The sequence below is a fragment of the Eurosta solidaginis genome, chromosome 2 (genome assembly GCF_040869045.1).
Source record: "Eurosta solidaginis isolate ZX-2024a chromosome 2, ASM4086904v1, whole genome shotgun sequence".
NCBI classification, from domain to species: Eukaryota; Metazoa; Arthropoda; class Insecta; order Diptera; family Tephritidae; genus Eurosta; species Eurosta solidaginis.
This window is the reverse complement of record NC_090320.1, coordinates 132,958,072-132,976,520: the sequence shown is the minus strand read 5'-3', so window position 1 is coordinate 132,976,520 and position 18,449 is coordinate 132,958,072. Positions and strand designations below refer to the sequence as shown.

The window sequence follows — 18,449 nt, the reverse complement described above, 5'->3', positions numbered from 1 at the left end:
AAACTATAATTATGCATGTATAACTAAATTATTCTTGCCGCTTGGACTTAAAATATACTAGGGGAATTTCAAAAAAAAAATATTAAAGGACGATAGTCATATTGTCATTTAATGTTTAAGCTTATTTTAAGACATGCCTTTTTCTCATTTTTTTCTTTCTTTCAAAAAATTTTGTTTTTTTTTTATTTTAGTTGAAGATGCATATATGTGTGTTTAAAGATATATAGACGTAGCTAACAAGTATGCGTGAAAAATGATTTTCCTTTTTTTCAAAAGAATGAAATAAACTCTTAAAAAACTATATTACATTTCGGAAAGTTTTTGGTAAAAATTATCAAACCAAACTATATGTACGAATTCATATTTTTAGATAAGTTTGATTTTGAAATTACGCATATTTCCGCGTATTACGTGGTTTATACATATATAGACCACGGCAGTCTACATATGTGTATAAAACCAACTCTACGCGTTTTTCAATATTACCAAGATTCTATGTATGATAACAATTAGGGCTTCATAGACTTCATATGTTTGTTTGAGTTATTATTGATTTTCTGGATCGCCGGAGGTGAAGAAGACTGGAGGGTGACGTCTACGATTTGTCCGAGGTTAGGCGTACTATTAACGGGATGGCCTTTTGGGTGTTCCCCATGAGGCAGAAAGATGTTTTTCCCGCACAAGAAAATACATAAGAAAGCAACTCGTTTTAGACACTTTTCACTACTCTTGCACTACACTTATAATTTAAAAATTCGGGAAAAACTTACCAATTAAGATTCTCTGAAATAGAAAAAAATATTGTAGAAGTGGATAGCTCCTACGCCTTGTTGCTAGTTCGTGCTAATTAAGACACTCGGAGTTGGTAACAAAAGGAGATACACGTTCACCACTTAACTGCTTTGAATTTTACTTTTAAAACTATCGCGAGTTTAAAAAAAACTTCCCACGATGTATGTACACTGCTGGCTGGTTCGAATCGGAAAGGAAGATAATCTTCCTGCGGAAATAGTCAGAAGGGCAGCGTGCAACTTGCAATCATATGATATATCGATATCGTAAAACATATGTTCTTAAAATGAACTTAACTATATCGTATGTTGTGTTTAATAAGCCCTTAGATTCCTAACTATAGATGCTCACTAATCCCGATTTATGTTTTTTAAAACTAGTAAAAAAAACGACCAAACTCCTGGACTTTAAATATCAAAATATGAAGTTAATTGGTATGAAGGTGTTTTTGGTTGTACATACATATATATATACTGACATGATTGCGTGGATAATATCTACTTATGGAAAAAGTTTTAGCAAGCTAAAATTGCCGAAGATTAATGAAAGAAAAAAGTTAAGTATATACACATTTATGGGAATGGCATAAATCTATAGCGACTATGTACCCACGGTACAGTTGCTGCCGAAAATTATCTTTTTTTCATGATGGCCGCCTTTTCTTCTTTTGCCGACCTCCCCGTTTCCAACTTGTTTCAACACCTCTTGTCTATTCACAATAGACAACAGGGTTGCACCAAGTGGGAAACAGGGTGAGATCATAAGGCTGCTGTTACACCATCCCCCTTTTCGAAAAAAAGGTTAAAGTCGACAAGTTGATCAAGTTTGTCGGCTTCAACTTTTTTGGTGGTATGGGTTTCAAATGCCTTCCGAATAGCAAATTGAATGAATTGAGAAAAAAAATTGGACTTTTGTGGCAGATATAGTTAAGTCAACTTAGTTAATATAACTAATTACATTTAAAATTAGAACCTTTGCGGCAGATATAGCTAGGTAATCTAGTTAATTTAATTGATTACATTTATTTGTACTTATATGTGTTATGCTTAGTTTTTCATTTATTGTAAGCCTACATATTTACATATATGAATAATAATAGTTTATTTATTATTCTCTTTTTTTCTGTAAGTTAGCTTAGTTAATTTAATTAATTACATTTATCTGTGCTTTAAGCATACATATTTACATATATGAATATTAATAGTTTTTATAACTTTTTGTTTGTTTTCTTTGTACATCAAAACTTCATTTATATCGGTTTTGTATAGTAACTTATACATACATTTTCTATTTGTTTATTTTACTTTTACTTACGTTACGTATTGTTTTCATCGTTTGACATATTTTTATTTAAATTTTCTTTTACTTAAATTAAGTATGGTTTTAAAGTATGATAAATTTTGGTTTAAATTTGCTTTATTAGCGTAATGAAATAGTAAAAAAAAATTTTTTTTTGACTATCTCAAAATGAAATTGGGTACATCAGATTGTATTTATCTAGGTACTCCTCTTATGCGGTTTTTATGCACCGTTTGTATTTTTTGTTTTCATTATCCAAAATGGTTACATTTACACCGTCTATATTTGTTACTAGGTATGGACCCTGATATATGTTTTTATGTTTTTCCCGTGGTTCTTTTTGAAGTAAAACCATGTTTACTACTATTGGTTGTGCATTTTTGTCATATTCATCTTAATTCCTTATTTTGTGTTTTTCTACTAACTCTTTAGCCAAGGCGTGGCATTTTTGCATTCGGTACTTTACTTCTTTTGAATAATTTTCGATATTATAAATTGGTTCAATTCTTTCGTTCTTCAGTTCAGATCGCACAATGGCCTTTTTACCAAACATTAGTTCAAAAGGAGTAAGTTTATTATCGAATACCGTATTTGGCGTTGTGTTATGCCAAAACGTAAAATATCTCAAATATGTATCCCATTCATCAAAGGAATCGTCTAAGTACGCACGTAGATACTCGTTAAAAACTCTATGGTTTCTTTCGACAGTTCCTACGGTTTCGTGGTGATATGGGGTAGAAAAGTTGTGATCAATATTTAATAAACTCGTTAAATTTGCAAAAATTTCATTTTTGAATTCAGTGCCTAAAACTGATTTAATGGATTTCATAGCCCCGTATATTAAAATAAAGCCTTCGAATAGTGCTGACGCGATGGTTTTTGCACTTTTATCAGGTATTGATTGTAACTAAGTATTTTGTCAGATCGCAGATTATGGTAAGCGCGAACTTATTACCATATCTCGATTCTGGCAATGGGCCTATGGTATCAATTACGACAATGTCAAAAGGTTTATTAGGAGTAGGAGTTAGAACGAGTTTCTTCTTTATTTCCTATTTTGACTTTATTTAGAAGACATTTTTCGCGTTTCCTAACATAACTAGCTATGTCTTTTGTTATGTTTTTCCAGTAAAATTTGTTTCGTAATTTGGCGCATAATTTTTTTGTTCCACAGTGACCTCCAGTGATGGGATCATTGTGATAAATTGCTAATAATTTAGATTTTTGTTTCTGATCAGTGATTGTTTCAATTGGATCCTTTAAAATAATTTTTAAAAATTGTAAAAGCTTATTTCCTCTTTCTTTAAAATTTGTAATTGTAATGTATTTGAAAATTAAATCGTTTTTTGGCCATACTATTTCCTTAATATTAAGTTTTCCGGCTTCTTTTTCTAGCATCGAAAGTAAAGTATCGAAATTCTTTATTTCGTTAGAAAATTCTAAATCAAGTAAAATTGTTCTTTTATGCTTTATATGCGCGCATATTCTTAAAAATTGTTTATTGTTTTTATCATGAAATATTTCTGATCTAATACGAAGAATTTTTTTTGAAAAGTTATGAGTGAATTTATCATACACGTTTAATGTTTGTATATTTTCACATAAGTCTATATTTCCGATAGAACTACATTTATCTTTTTTCTTACTCATAGCCCTAGTCTGAACTGCAAATATATGTTTGGTTGCTTCTTTTATTTCGCCAATGGTTATACGGGAAAGTGCATCAGCTCCTACATTTGATTTTCCCTTTATGTACTCTATTGTGAAATTATATTCTGCCAACTCAAGTCTAATTCTAGAAAGTTTTGAAGATGGGTCTTTCATAGTGAATAAATAGACTAAGGGCCTGTGATCTGATTTACAATAAAGTGATTTCCCATAAACGTAGGGTCTGAATTGTTTAATGGCAAAATAAATGGCTAATAGTTCTAACTCAATGATGGCTTTCTTTTGTTCTGCCTCATTAAAAGATTTTGACGCATAACATATGGGTAAATCGCTGCCTTAATGTTCTTGGCTGAGTATTGCTCCACATCCCGTCTTAGAAGCGTCTACTGTAATGGTAAACTGTTTGGAAAAATCTGGGTATTGTAATATCTTTGGTGACATTAGGGATGCTCTTAGTGCATCAAAGGCTTTATTGCATGATTCGTCCCAGTTAAATTCTACTCTTTTTCTATTCAGTCTATTCAGAGGTGCTGCGAGAGATGCAAAGTTTGGAATAAAGCGTCTGTAGTAGTTGGTAAAAGATACAAACCGTCTTACAGTGTCCTTGTCTGTTGGCTTAGTATAGTTACGAATTGCGTCTATTTTAGATTCGTCTGGTGACAGACCTTCAGCTGAGCATTTGTCTCCTAGGAATGTTACTTCTGGTCTTAGAAAATTACATTTACTTGGATTGAGTTTAAGGTTCAATGATCTACAAGTATTGAATACTTTAGACAAATTTTTAATGTGATGGGATTCGCTACAGCCGATGACTATAATGTCATCTACATAAAGAAAAGCTAAATTAGGTGGTATTCCTGAAAATGCGATGGTCAACATCCTAGAAAACGAATTTGGTGCAATGTTCAACCCAAATGGCAATACTTTCCATCGATACGCCCCGCGATCAGTAGAAAATGAGGTTATATCGCGTGAATCTACGTGTAATGGTATTTGGAGAAATCCAGAAAAAAGGTCTCCTATTAGCTTCTTGTTAACTGCGCGAAAGTCAACACACATTCGGTATGCTTTTTTGCCATTTATTTTCTTTTTAGGAACTAAGATAAGAGGACTGTTGTAGTTAGAATAGCTTTCTTCTATTAAATCATTTTCTAATAATTTTGTAACTTGTCTGTTAATTTCTTCCCGCTGCTAATAGGGTAGACGATAATTCTTTACATATACTGGTTCGTTGTCAGTTAACCACAATTTCTGCTCATAAAAATTATTTAACGTCATCTTATCGTTGTCAAGCGCGAATATGTCAGCATATTGTATGCATAGATCTAAAAGTTCAGATGGTGCATATTTTGGAATTTGATCTTTCAAAATCGAAGTTATTTCGTTAATTCGCTTCTCATCTGAACTAGTTTTGTCGATTACGTAGACGTGATAATTAGATAAGCTTTCTGCTTTAATAGAATTTTTGTGTAAGAATTGTACCTCACTTGTGGTATTGATTAATTTTATGATTGGATTATTGGAATTTGTAATACATCTTGCGGTAAATACGCCTTTTTGTATTTCTTGAGATTCAACGAAAAGTGGAGTTGTTGAGTGACCTAAGTCGAAAATTCGAAAAACTTCGCATCTTGGTGGTATAATACACATATCTCTTTCTGTTCCGTGTAGGATTGGCATAATGACTTTTTCTTTATTTGCCCAGAATGAGATGCTACTATTTGAATAATTTAAGAAAAAAGAGAATGCAGCTCGTTTTTCGATATAGTGGGTAAAAAAGATAATCAAGTTTTTTGTAGCATAACTTATGATACGCATTATTTCAAACATATTAAAAGATTGTTTAATAAAGTAAACGTAAACGTTGCGCCTAAAAATAAATCTAAATTGAAATCGTTGCTTAAATCGACGAAGGACAAGTGTGACAGTTTGGATAAACCGGGGGTTTATTCCGTGACGTGCTCACAAATGAATGACGATAGAACGGTATGCGGCGCGAAATATATAGGCCAATCGAGTCGCACTGTACGAATTAGGATGAATGAACATCTCAAATACATCAAAAATATTGATCCAAGGAGCGGAATCGCGGAGCAGGCTTTATTGAACAAGCATGCATTAAGTGAAGAGGACTGTAAATTAATTGTATCAGAATCCAATATAAATAAATTAAATATTTTAGAATCACTACACATCTATGTTAATAAAAATGTTGCAGTTAATCGTGATAGTGGCCCACTGTACTTTAGTGTTTTTTCAGCCTTGCATTAAATTTTCTGTTTTACTTTTTATTGTTGTTGCGTTGCCAATGCGCATTTTCTTATTGCTCTTTTTTGTACTGTATGATATTATAATATTGGAAATTATTTGTTTTTTATTGTTAAGTATTGCTAGGCTTTATTTGTCATCTGATGGACAATGGTTAGTTGACACAAACAACTGAAGAAGGCACCACGCGAGTGTCGAAACAATTTGTATTGTTTTTGTAATTTAAGCTACAAAATAAAAGTTATTATTTAAGTGACATTAAGGTGTGTGTTTTTTTATTTTTTTGTATAAAATAACTGTTGAAATTACTATTGTTGTTGTATCTATTATTGTTGTTGTAATAGTTATTGCCTCTATTGTTATTGCGAAAGTTGGTTTGATTGTTAAACCTTAATCGAAAAGCTAATACCTGTCTTTCTGTAGCCTGATTGTTTTGTTCGACTATCATTTTTGCTACGACGTGTTTTGCGTCACTAAAAGAGGTTGATGCGAGAATTGATTTGACTAAAGTTACGTTCCATTGAGACTTGAGCGAGATACGGATAGAAATTTAACATGCAAATGCAACAACAACGTTGTGATCCTGATATTTATCTGGTTCAATTTCTGATCCGTATAGCAGTTCTGTTCGTTTCGTTTTCTGTAGTAGATTTTTTGACAGCTAACCACTTTTGAGTTGGTAGCACTCATGGTTCAACTATATGGTTGGTTCATCTCTACAGCAACAACATACATTTGTTCACATTGCCAAAATCAGAGTGTTGCTGTTAGACGAATGGAATGGAATGAAATCATAAAACTTAGCAGCATTTGTATGTAGTAAGAAAATGTTGTAAATTCGTTGGTTTCATTTTAAGTTTGCCATCTCCTTCTGACATTCTCTACTACAGTGAAATGAAAAAAATAAAATCAGCTGGTGAGATGAGCCAACCATATAGTTGAGCCATTGTAGCACTGAACTAAATATGTGTACATTTGTGTATACATAAAAGAATTCGCCATATTTAAAAGCAAAAACACTGAAAGAGTAAACAACTTGAAGATGATGTAAGGAAAATAAATAGTTTGCTTACGTGCGAAACTATTTAAATGTTAATAATTCTATCAGTATCTTAAAATTTTGTGTACGTTTCTTCTTATTTTCAACAAAACAGATGTTTCATATTAGTGCTGCCAGTTCTCATAAAGTTGATCCAGATCGTTCCAATGAGATTTGAGCCAGAGCCAGAGCTCGATAAACCAATGGAACGGCCCTTAAGTCTGAGCGCGTATTTAGCCTACAAACGTTTACTGACTCTTCGACTGCCATCTCGTGCGCTTTGGCTTTTGATATGCCCTCGATAATTAGAGACCTCTCTAAAGCATCAGATAATTCCTCTACTCATTTAGCAAACTCGGTTAAATTATTGTTTGTAACTTTTAGTGAAGCTATTTTCCCTGCAACGACTTTTGAATTGTCTGGCTTTATTCGACTTTTAAGCGCATCTTTAATTTCTTGAATAGATGTTATATTTGTCGGAATTGCTTCTCTTGCTTTCCCTTCGAGCTTCGATTTAACCAATGAAATGAAAGTTGACATAAGATCTATATCTATACAGCCTTCTACTTCTTCAATTTTATCTATGAAGGAGTCTAGCGTTAAGGGGTCACCGTTATAGCTTTCCCTAAATAAGGGCGCACACTACCCAATAAACTGTCTCTTTTGCTCTGGTGCAGCCATTACTGTTGGTTCAAGAAAATTAGTACGAGATTGGTTGGAATTTGAGAAAGTTCTTAATAGCCCTAAAGAATAGTTTGATGTAACGACTGGGTTATCGAAACCACAGAAGTTTTCTTGCAATGAAATATTTTCAGTATGCGGTAAAGAACAACTTTGTTCACCGATACGACTTTCGAGTGTTTCCGGCTTTGGTGAGTCAGAGAGTTCTTCTTCTTCCTCAGATTCGATTTTGTATGCGACGAAGGATTCCTTTTCTTTCCGATCATTATCTGATATAAAAGTGTTCTCTTGGACTAAGTCGCTGTAATTGGTTGGTACTTTAACTGTGCAGTTGAGTTTTGTAAAACATTTAATTAATTCATCCTTACAACGTGATAAACTTTTATTCACAGCAATTGGCCTAGGACGGTTTTCAAAATGACCATTTACCTCTACTAAAATGTTATTATATGCCTCAATTAAAGAATTTTTATATTCATCTAACTTCTCTTGCCTTGTCGGTAAGGAACGACTTGTATGCAAAACGCGTTTTTTAATTTTAAAGAAATTTTCTCTCAATTCTTTGAATTTTGTTTCGAAATTTGACATTAGCAGAAGGAAGACTCTTACACTTGAAGCTTTGTATGCTTGGATATTAAGGATTTTGAATGAAAAAGAAGGTTGAAATGATTTTATAATCTAAATTGAATTGTGAAAAAGTTGCAAGTTTGAGGTATGAATGTGAACGGATTTGAATGAAAAAGAAATTTTGAATGGTTTTAGAACCTAAATTGTTTGAGTTACGAATATGGACAAATTTGAATGGAAGAGAGATATCAAGTATCTAATTTGAAACTGCGCTACTTGAACTGTGTATTGAATTTTAGCATAAATTTGTTAGGGTTATTTGAAGTTAGAATTGCTTGAAAGTGGATTGAATTGTATTCCAGATGAACCGTCAATTAATACTAGGTTCAAACACACACCAAATTGGCAATTTATACTATTTGGGCAATTTGTTACGCAATTTGTCATATAATAAATTGTAATAATAAATTGCCAATTTAAAAAAATTGCGTAGTAAATTGTTTCAAACTGCAAATGCAACATTGTAAAGTGTGTTTATTGAGTATAATTAAACGTCACTTACGCATGGCTGAACTATATGGTTGGCTCATCTCATCAGCTGATTTTATGTCTTTCATTTCACTGAAGTAGGAATTGCCAAAAGAAGATGGCAAACTCAAAATGAAACCAAAACATTGAACACATTTTCTTACAACACACAAAAATTTCAAAGTTTTATGTTTTCATTCCATTTCATTCGCCTAATACCAACACGCACATTTTGACAGTCTGAACAAAGGTATGCTCTTGCTGTAGAGATGAGCCAACCAGCTATCAAATTACTATTGTGTAAGCTAAATCGAGTTGTATGAACAGCACTGAATTCAAATCGAAATTTCCTTAATTTATTTATCTGTTTGAACATAGTATAAGTTTTGGCTTTGGAAATTTTCGTTTTGTATCGGGTGTGCTACCATATACGGCCTAAAATGGAAGACCGATCTATTTTTTCAATTTGGGCAAGACGATAGTAATTTTAAACGGGATATGTTTATTGCAATTTAGTATTTATTACAATATTATTTAACGTGTCGGCCGCACCGTTGCACAAAAAAAAATCATTAAATTTTACGTAACGGCCGCACCGTTGCACTAAAAAGCATTAATTATTTTAGAATTTTTACGGACGGACCGTTTTCATCAAAAATATATTCATTGTTTAACGTGACGGCCGCACCGTTTCACAGCAAAATGTTCAGTAAATGAAAAAATGTATTGCATTTTCATTATTTAATGTGTCGGCCGCACCGTTTCACAGCAAAATGTTTCTTTTTATTGTATTAAAAAAAATTTTTGTATTAAATTTTATTTTGTTTTATCTTTTTTTCTGTTGTTTTTTTTTTTGTATTTTCAAAGTATAGGATATATTACGAATTTAATAGTTTTTAATGTAGTAAATTTTTAATTTCTTTTAAAAGTATTTAATGTGTTGGAAAGTAATTAAATTTTCACAAAGCGTGTCAATGTATATGCATACGTCATTTTAAAATGCTCTAAGTATATTCTCTTTTAGCCACGATTTATATGCAGATACGTACACACCTTATAAAAATTTCTACCAAATATAGATTTGCATTACTTGTGTATCGCCAATTTCAATTTTTGTGTCAAAAAAATTTTTTTGTTTGTAAATTTTATTATTAGTTGTTTGACGCGAAAAAAATTCAAAGTTAGATTCAAATTCAAGTTTATATAATGTTTAAAGTGTTGCACCGCGTACGGAAAAGTAGTGAATACATAAATATATACTTATGTGTTTGCCGCTTCATCTGTTACCTGCGTCGATGCTGGTTTTAGCGCTGCTACCGTTTGTCGCTGCTGGTGTTGCTGCTGCTGATGGTGTTCGCTGGTGGTGGTGCTGCTGACGTTCGCTGGTGTTGGTGGTGGATTAAAAATGGCGAATACTCTGCCGTTATATAGTGGCGTGGGTTTTTATGCCGTTATGCAATTCCGTACAAGTCTCTATTTTTCGACTTTAGATCATCTCTGATTTCCCTTATATTTTTCTATTATTTCATAGATTTTGTGTTATCTCTGTTCAAATTAATCGTCGTATTAGATTCTTTTATTATAAATTTTCTTTTCTCCCAGTATTTAATTCTGTGTTATTTCCGATGTATTTATTTTGTAGTTTTTAGAATACCTTTATTATTTAAAATATTATTGTTGTATTATTTCTGTTTAGTTTAGTCTTAGTTTTAGTTTCTTTTATTAAACAATTTTCTTTTCTCCAAGTATTTAGGTTAGGGTTGTTTCCTATATATTTAGTTGTAGTTTTTAGATATTTCTATTATTTAAGCGATTATTGTATTATCTCTGCTGTAGTTACATTTTTTTTTTTAGTTTAATTTTATTAGAATTTTTCTTTTTCACGCACTACCACTTTTCATATCTTCGAGCAAAAATGTTCCCACACCACCACCTACCTTGGTCACGGTCGCCATGTGAACTCCTTTGTTACCCCAAGCCGGCAAATTGATAGCAGCCAGATATCGACGTGGAGGGCGCCGCCTCCATATATGTGCCCTCTTTTTCACAATTCCCGTAATGGTTGTTTTACAGATTTCTAATCACTTATCGACCCGAATCAAAGGGAATTAAAAACACTTTAGTTATTTTGAATAAAAAGTACAATTTTCTTTTATTAAAATCGGTGGTTGCACTCCCAAAGATGTCTACGCTCGTTGCTGCCGAAAATTATCTTCTTTTTCATGATGGCCGCCTTTTCTTCTTTTGCCGGCCTCCCCGTTTCCAACTTGTTTCAACACCTCTTGTCTATTCACAATAGACAACAGGGTTGCACCAAGTGGGAAACAGGGTGAGATCATAAGGCTGCTGTTACAGTAGCTCAATGAGAAATTATTTAAAACCCCATCTAAAAAATGCCAGATTTCCAAATTTTTCTCTAATTATTTCGATCCGTGCGCCACCTAACATATTTTTTCCTTTTTGTTGTATTGTCTCTTTGTCGTAACCTACACGTGAAGTTTCACGCTTGTAGCTCAATGAAAAGTTGCTTAAAAATATATCTCAAAACTCCAAATTTCCAAATTTTTTTCTAATTGTTTCGACCCGTGCGCCACATACGGAATTTTTCCCTTTTGTTGCATTGTCTCAGTGTCTTAATCTATCTGTAAAGTTTCACGTTCGTAGCTCAATGAGAAGTTACTTAAAAATCGATTGCAAGATTTGTATTGAAAATGCGGGCAAACATTCAACCGACTTAATCAAAACAAAATAATAAAAAGGAGTCGAGCCACACCCATTTAAAAAAAAATTAACTGTCGGACTTTACTATAACATATCACTACTGAGGTGAAATATCAGTATCATTTTATAACGTACATATATAATATTCTGTTAAGTTATTGCACTATTTATTACGATTATATTCTTAAATTTGTGTTTCAAGGAAGCATGGTGGCATTACAATTGTCTTAATATCTGTTTATTCCCACGGTCCAAAACATAAATATTTTCAGTAGCCCTAGTATGCGAGATGTTTACATTATGTTAACATCAACTGTTTGACTACTTTTTTCAAAAAGTTAACTACAAGAATGGAAAGCCAAACTCTTGAAAGCGGTGGCTCTTCCACTTCTTTTGCATTCATCGAAAGGACAAGCAGCAAACTCCAGCCACCATGATTCACGTAAATAATACCAACCTGAAATTAAATGTTTTAGCATAAGTATAATTTACCCTGCAAAAATCGTGTGGCCAAAAACGCACACATTCACTTGAGATTTTTGACAGCCATAAACACACCCAATGTACATGTGAGAATTCGGAGCATAGAGTTCAGAAAATGAAATAGCATGATGAAATATTTATTTTATATTTATTATCTCACTCTTTTTCTTACATTATATGCATACGGATGGTAAAATTTGAAAATTGTCAGCGGGAGTTGCGCGCCATTTTATTTCGTCCAAGTGCTAATTCCAAATTGTGATTTCATCTGCGCGTAACGTCAGCGGTGGAAAAATTTATAAAATCAGAAAATTCTGCGGAGGGACCACTTAAAAATCAAATATTCCGGTAAGGATCATATAATTCTTTCTCACCAACATCATTTTGTGTTAAAATACAAAAATATAAGAGATCTATGTCGAGCTTTCCTCCCAAATTTGTGACGTGCTCCATTTTTAATTTTGCCTACAAATTGCTTCCAAATACTGTGGATGTGCTTCCATACGTGGCCCCTCGATTTTGATACATTTGTGGCAATTTGAATTCATGTATATTGTATAAAACTATAATGAATTGCAATTGTTTGAGCAGCCTATGTGCGCTAGTGCTTCTACATTTGTCGCGTGTAAGCGAAGCCTTCATAGACACCGTTCACGCGCACAATGAATGCTTTTTCGAGAAGGTGGAAGGTGGCACAAATTCGTTGTAACATTTGAAATTATTGCAGGTGGTTTCCTGGACATTGACATCAAAATAACTTGGCCGGATAATAATGTTATACATGACAGTGGGAAGGAATCTTATGCCAAGGTATATACCACAGCAGCAACCGTATAATGTATGCTAATACAACTAATACAATTCAAATATTACTGATGATTATTTTTGTATTATTTTCTTTAGCAACCACCTGCACCTGGTACTGGTATATATCAACAGCCGCAACAATATGATCAAGCCCAACGCCGTTTAGATCACGATCAGATGCCAAATCCGATAAGCGCTATCATTGAAAATCAAAATAGCGCTGGTGGTGCTTTTATTACTAATGAACAGGGTTTATTACCACCATTGGTGACCACAAAATATACCCCCAGCGGGTCAGGGGATCAGAATATACCCGCGGTAGGTATGCCTGTCGTAAGAGGCGACTAAAATACCAGATTCAAGGGGCTGTGTAGCGCAACCCTTCAGGTTGCCAGCGCAATATATAGCTTCTCCAAACCCAATTGTCAACCTCACCTATCCGCGGCGAATCCTGTTTCACTAACAGACGAGGCTCTGGCGACCCCAAGCTCCTCATGGAACTTGGGGGTGGGAAGGGAGGGAATGACCTGAAGGTTTAATGTGGCCACATAAATCGTTCGCGAGATGGTCGGGCTAGCACCTTAATGGTGCTGTGTTACCGGAGCGTACCGTATCTGTATCCATCAAAGGACCATCACATCGATAACACTCCCCAAAGCCTTCGGGGAGCAACCTTATCGCCACAACAACAACAACTACAAAATATGTGGTACAAGATCAGGATAACTCCTCGCCACGTTACGTTAGGTTTTGATATTTGAAATTAATGTTTTGTTTGGCAATTACATTAATATTTCTCGTTTGCAGGTACTCTTTGTATTACATACCTGCAACAGCTGATTTATTAAAAACAACAGCTTTGTCCATTACAATTACCATCTCACCAATGGCACGCACTGTTGAGGGTGAATATGAGCCACCCATTGTAAATTTTTGTGAATTGGGTCCAATTAGATGACATATTTGCAAGGTTTATTTGCAATTTGTAGATTCTGGTCGTCGTTTCCAATGTCTTATGTGTAAAGTAACAACAGATGGTAAAAAAATCGTTCACTTTTACTTGTGTTCATTGATCCATATTTTTTCTCAACAGTTCCAACTGAATATTTTCAACATTAGGGCTACACCGGACAGCGTGTCGATAAATATGAACGTCCTGAACTTGTATTGGATACATATGAGTTTTTGTGTAAAAAATGTTTGGGTGCCGATATCTGTCAAGGTTAACCTCAACTCTTATCCAACATCAATGCCTCGCAATCAATTGTAGACGCTGTATGCACTACATTGGGTCAACGCAGTATGGACAAGCATATTGTTGATTCCATTGGTAAGGCCACAATTTCAAATGATGGTGCAACCATTATGAAACTATTGGTTATTGTGCATCAAGCCGTAAAACTCTAGTCGACATCGCCAAAGATCAAGATGCTGAGGTAAGTTTTTTGTTATATTAGAATGTGTGGAATAAAAACCTTTCTCTTATCAGGTCGGCGATGGCACCACTTCAGTAATAATTTAAGCAGGTGAAATCTTAAAACAAGTTAAGCCATTATATGTCATTAAAGCTATACGTAAAGCACTACAATTATGCATGACCAAAATACGACATGGCTGTTCATGTCGAAGCGCCAATCAAAAGAACAACAACGTGCATTATTGAAAAAATGCGCTGCCACAGCTATGTCCCCCAAACTTATACATCAACAAAAAGATTTATTTTCTAAAATGGTTGTGGACGCTGTACTTTCCTTTGATGGACTCAACGTCATACAAAAAATATAAAATCGCATTATTAAATATAAAATTCGAAATCAAGGCTGAACGTGATAATGCTGAAGTACGTGTTGATAATGTTCAAGAGTATCAGAAAATTGTTGATGCTGAATGGCGTATTCTGTACACTAAATTAGCTAAGTAAGGCGCCAATGTTGTGTTATATGTACTACCAATTGTTAATGTTGCTACAAAGTATTTTGCAGATTGTGATATGTGAAAGCTTGTGGTGGTGCTGTTATGAATACAGCTAATGATATTAACTCAAGTGTTTTGGGTAAATATGATTACTTTGAAGAACGTTAAGTTGGTGGTGAATGTTTCAACATTTTTAAAATACGTAGCCGTCGAACGTTTTACATGACTTGGCGGTGTACCTATCATAAACAGCTAAGGCTGAGTAACACAGCACTGTGCTGTGTTATTGTGTTAACACTCAGTAATGTGCGGCACGCACACGCACACTTATCGATTAATTTATAACACAGTGGCACACTCGATGCCACGAAGCTGACTGTGCAATGCAGCTCAAACTGGTAAATGCTCATAACACAGTAACACGCTCTATATCACAGAGAATGACACTCAGATCGTAAGTGCACATACATACATAGTCCATTGTGCTTGTGTGTTGATTGTATTGCTTTCCAATGACACTTTACTCAAAACATATTTATACACATGATACAAATATTACAAGATAAAACCGGTGAGAGGATAACGACATTTAAAAAGATTATAAAATTCTCACTGCGCTCTCATAATTTTTATTTTATTTTGTCACAAAACAAGTAAGGAAGGTTAAATTCGGGTGTAACCGAACATTACATACTCAGTTGAGAGCTATGGTGACAACATAAGGGAAAATAACCATGTAGGAAAATGAACCGACGGAAACCTTGGAATGTGTTTGTATGACATGTGTATCAAATGAAAAGCTTTAAAGAGTATTTTATGAGGGAGTGGGCCATAGTTCTATAGGTGGACGCCATTTAGGGATATAGCCATAAAGGTGGATCAGGGTTGACTCTAGAATGCGTTTGTACGATATGGGTATCAAATTAAAGGTGTTAATGAGTATTTTAAAAGGGAGTAATCCTTAGTTCCATAGGTGGACGCCGTTTCGAGATATCGCCACAAAGGTGAAACAGGGGTGACCCTAGAATTTGTTTGTACAATATGGGCATCAAACGAATGGTGTTAATGAGTATTTTAAAATGGAGTGGGCCTTAGTTCTATAGGTGGATGCCGTTTCGAAATATCGCCATAAAGGTGGACCAGGGTTGACTCTAGAATGTGTTTGTACGATATGGGTATCAAATTAAAGGTATTAATGAGGGTTTAAAAGGGAGTGGTGGTTGCTGTATAGGTGGTCGCCTTTTCGAGATATCGCCATAAAGGTGGACCAGGGGTGACTCTAGAATGCGTTTGTACGATATGGGTATCAAATGAAAGGTGTTAATGAGTATTTTAAAAGGGAGTAATCCTTAGCTCCATAGGTGGACGCCGTTTCGAGATATCGCCATAAAGGTGGACCAGGGGTGACCCAAGAATGTGTTTGTACGATATGGGTATCAAATTAAAGGTATTGATGAGGGTTTTAAAAGGGAGTGGTGGTTGTTGTATAGGTGGTCGCATTTTCGAAATATCGCCATAAAGCTGGACCAGGGGTGACTCTAGAATTTGTTTGTACAATATGGGTATCAAAAGAAAGGTGTTAATGAGTTTTTTAAAAGGGAGTAATCCTTAGTTCCATAGGTGGACGCCGTTTCGAGATATCGCCATAAAGGTGGGCCAGGGGTGACTCTAGAAATCGTTTGTGCAATATAGGTATCAAACGAAAGGAGTTAATTAGTATTTTAAAGGGGAGTGGGCTTTAGTTCTATAGGTGGACGCCTTTTCGAGGTATCGCAATAAAGGTGGACCAGGGGTGACTCTAGACTTTGTTAGTACGATATGGGTATCAAATGAAAGGTGTTAATGAGTATTTTTAAAATGGAGTGGGCCTTCGTTCTAGAGGTGTTCGCATTTTCGAGATATCGCCATACAGGGGTGACTTTAGAATATGTTTGTACGATATGGGTATCAAATGAAAGGTGTTAATGAGTATTTTAAAAGGGAGTGGGCCTTAGTTCTATAGGTGGACGCCGTTTCGCAATATCGGCATAAAGGTGGACCAGGGGTGACTCTAGAATGTGTTTGTACGATATGGGTATCAAATTAAAGGTATTAATGAGGATTTTAAAAGGGAGTGGTGGTTGTTGTATAGGTGGTCGCATTTTCGAAATATCGCCATAAAGGTGGACCACGGGTGACTTTAGAATATGTTTGTACGATATGGGTATCAAATGAAAGGTGTTAATGAGTATTTTAAAAGGGAGTGGGCCTTAGTTCTATAGGTGGACGCCGTTTCGAAATATCGCCATAAAGGTGGACCAGGGGTGACTCTAGAATGTGTTTGTACGATATGGGTATCAAATTAAAGGTATTAATGAGGGTTTTAAAAGGGAATGGTGGTTGTTGTATAGGTGGTCGCATTTTCGAAATATCGCCATAAAGGTGGACCAGGGGTGACTCTAGAAATTGGTTGTACAATATGGGTATCAAAGGAAAGGTATTAATGAGTATTTTAAAAGGGAGTAATCCTTAGTTCCATAGGTGGACGCCGTTTCGAGATATCGCCATAAAGGTGGGCCAGGGGTGACTCTAGAATTCGTTTGTGCAATATGGGTATCAAACGAAAGGAGTTAATGAGTATTTTAAAAGGTAGTGGGCCTTAGTTCTATAGGTGGACGCCTTTTCGAGATATCGCCATAAAGGTGGACCAGGGGTGACTCTAGAATGAGTTTGTACGATATGGGTATCAAATTAAAGGTATTAATGAGAGTTTTAAAAGGGAGTGGTGGTAGTTGTATATGTGAAGGCGTTTTCCAGATATCGACCAAAATGTAGACCAGGGTGACCCAGAACATCATCTGTTGGATACCGCTAATTTATTTATATATGTAATACCTGCCAAGATTTTAAGGGTTTTTTATTTCGCCCTGCAGAACTTTTTCATTTTCTTCTACTTAATATGGTAGGTGTCACAACCATTTTATAAAGTTTTTTCTAAAGTTATATTTCGCTTCAAAAAAAACAATCCAATTACCTTACCATGTTTCATCGCTTTTTTCGTATTTGGTATAGAATTATGGCATTTTTTTAATTTTTCGTAATTTTCGATATTGAAAAAGTGGGCTTGGTCATAGTCGGATTTCGTTCATTTTTCATACCAAGTTAAAGTGAGTTCAAGTAAGCACGTGAACTAAGTTCATTAAAGATATGTCGATTTTTGCTGAAGTTATCGTGTTAACGGCCATGCGGAAGGACAGACGGTCGACTGTGTATAAAAACTGGGCGCGGCATCAACCGATTTCGCCCATTTTCACAGAAAAGAGTTAACGTCATAAAATCTATGCCCCTACCAAATTTCAAAAGGATTGATTAATTTTTGTTCGACTTATGGCGTTAAAAGTATCCTAGACAAATTAAATGAAAAGGGGCGGAGCCACGCCCATTTTGAAATTTTCTATTATTTTTGTATTTTGTTGCACTATATTATTTACTGGAGTTGAATGTTGACATAATTTACTTATATACTGTAAAGATATTAAATTTTTTGTTAAAATTTTACTTTAAAAAAATTTGTATTAAGCGTACATATAGTAAACGTAGTAAAGTTCCTGCCAAATTTCATCATGATATCTTCAACGACTGCCAAATTAAAGCTTGCAAAACGTTTAAATTACCTTCTTTTAAAAGTGGGCGGTGCCACGCC

General features: G+C 34.6%; 1 protein-coding gene and 1 long non-coding RNA gene across 16 annotated transcripts in view; one reads left to right on the top strand and one right to left on the bottom strand.

The window, feature by feature from the left end:
- Positions 1–18,449, bottom strand: part of LOC137240233 (protein abrupt-like) — a 935,093-nt gene that overhangs the window by 633,478 nt on the left and 283,166 nt on the right. The gene's annotated exons all lie outside the window — the stretch shown is intronic.
- LOC137240238 (uncharacterized) lies at positions 12,937–14,688 on the top strand. Its single transcript, XR_010949644.1, has 4 exons — positions 12,937–13,600; positions 13,661–13,890; positions 13,947–14,289; positions 14,343–14,688. It is a non-coding gene; the product is annotated as an uncharacterized lncRNA (long non-coding RNA).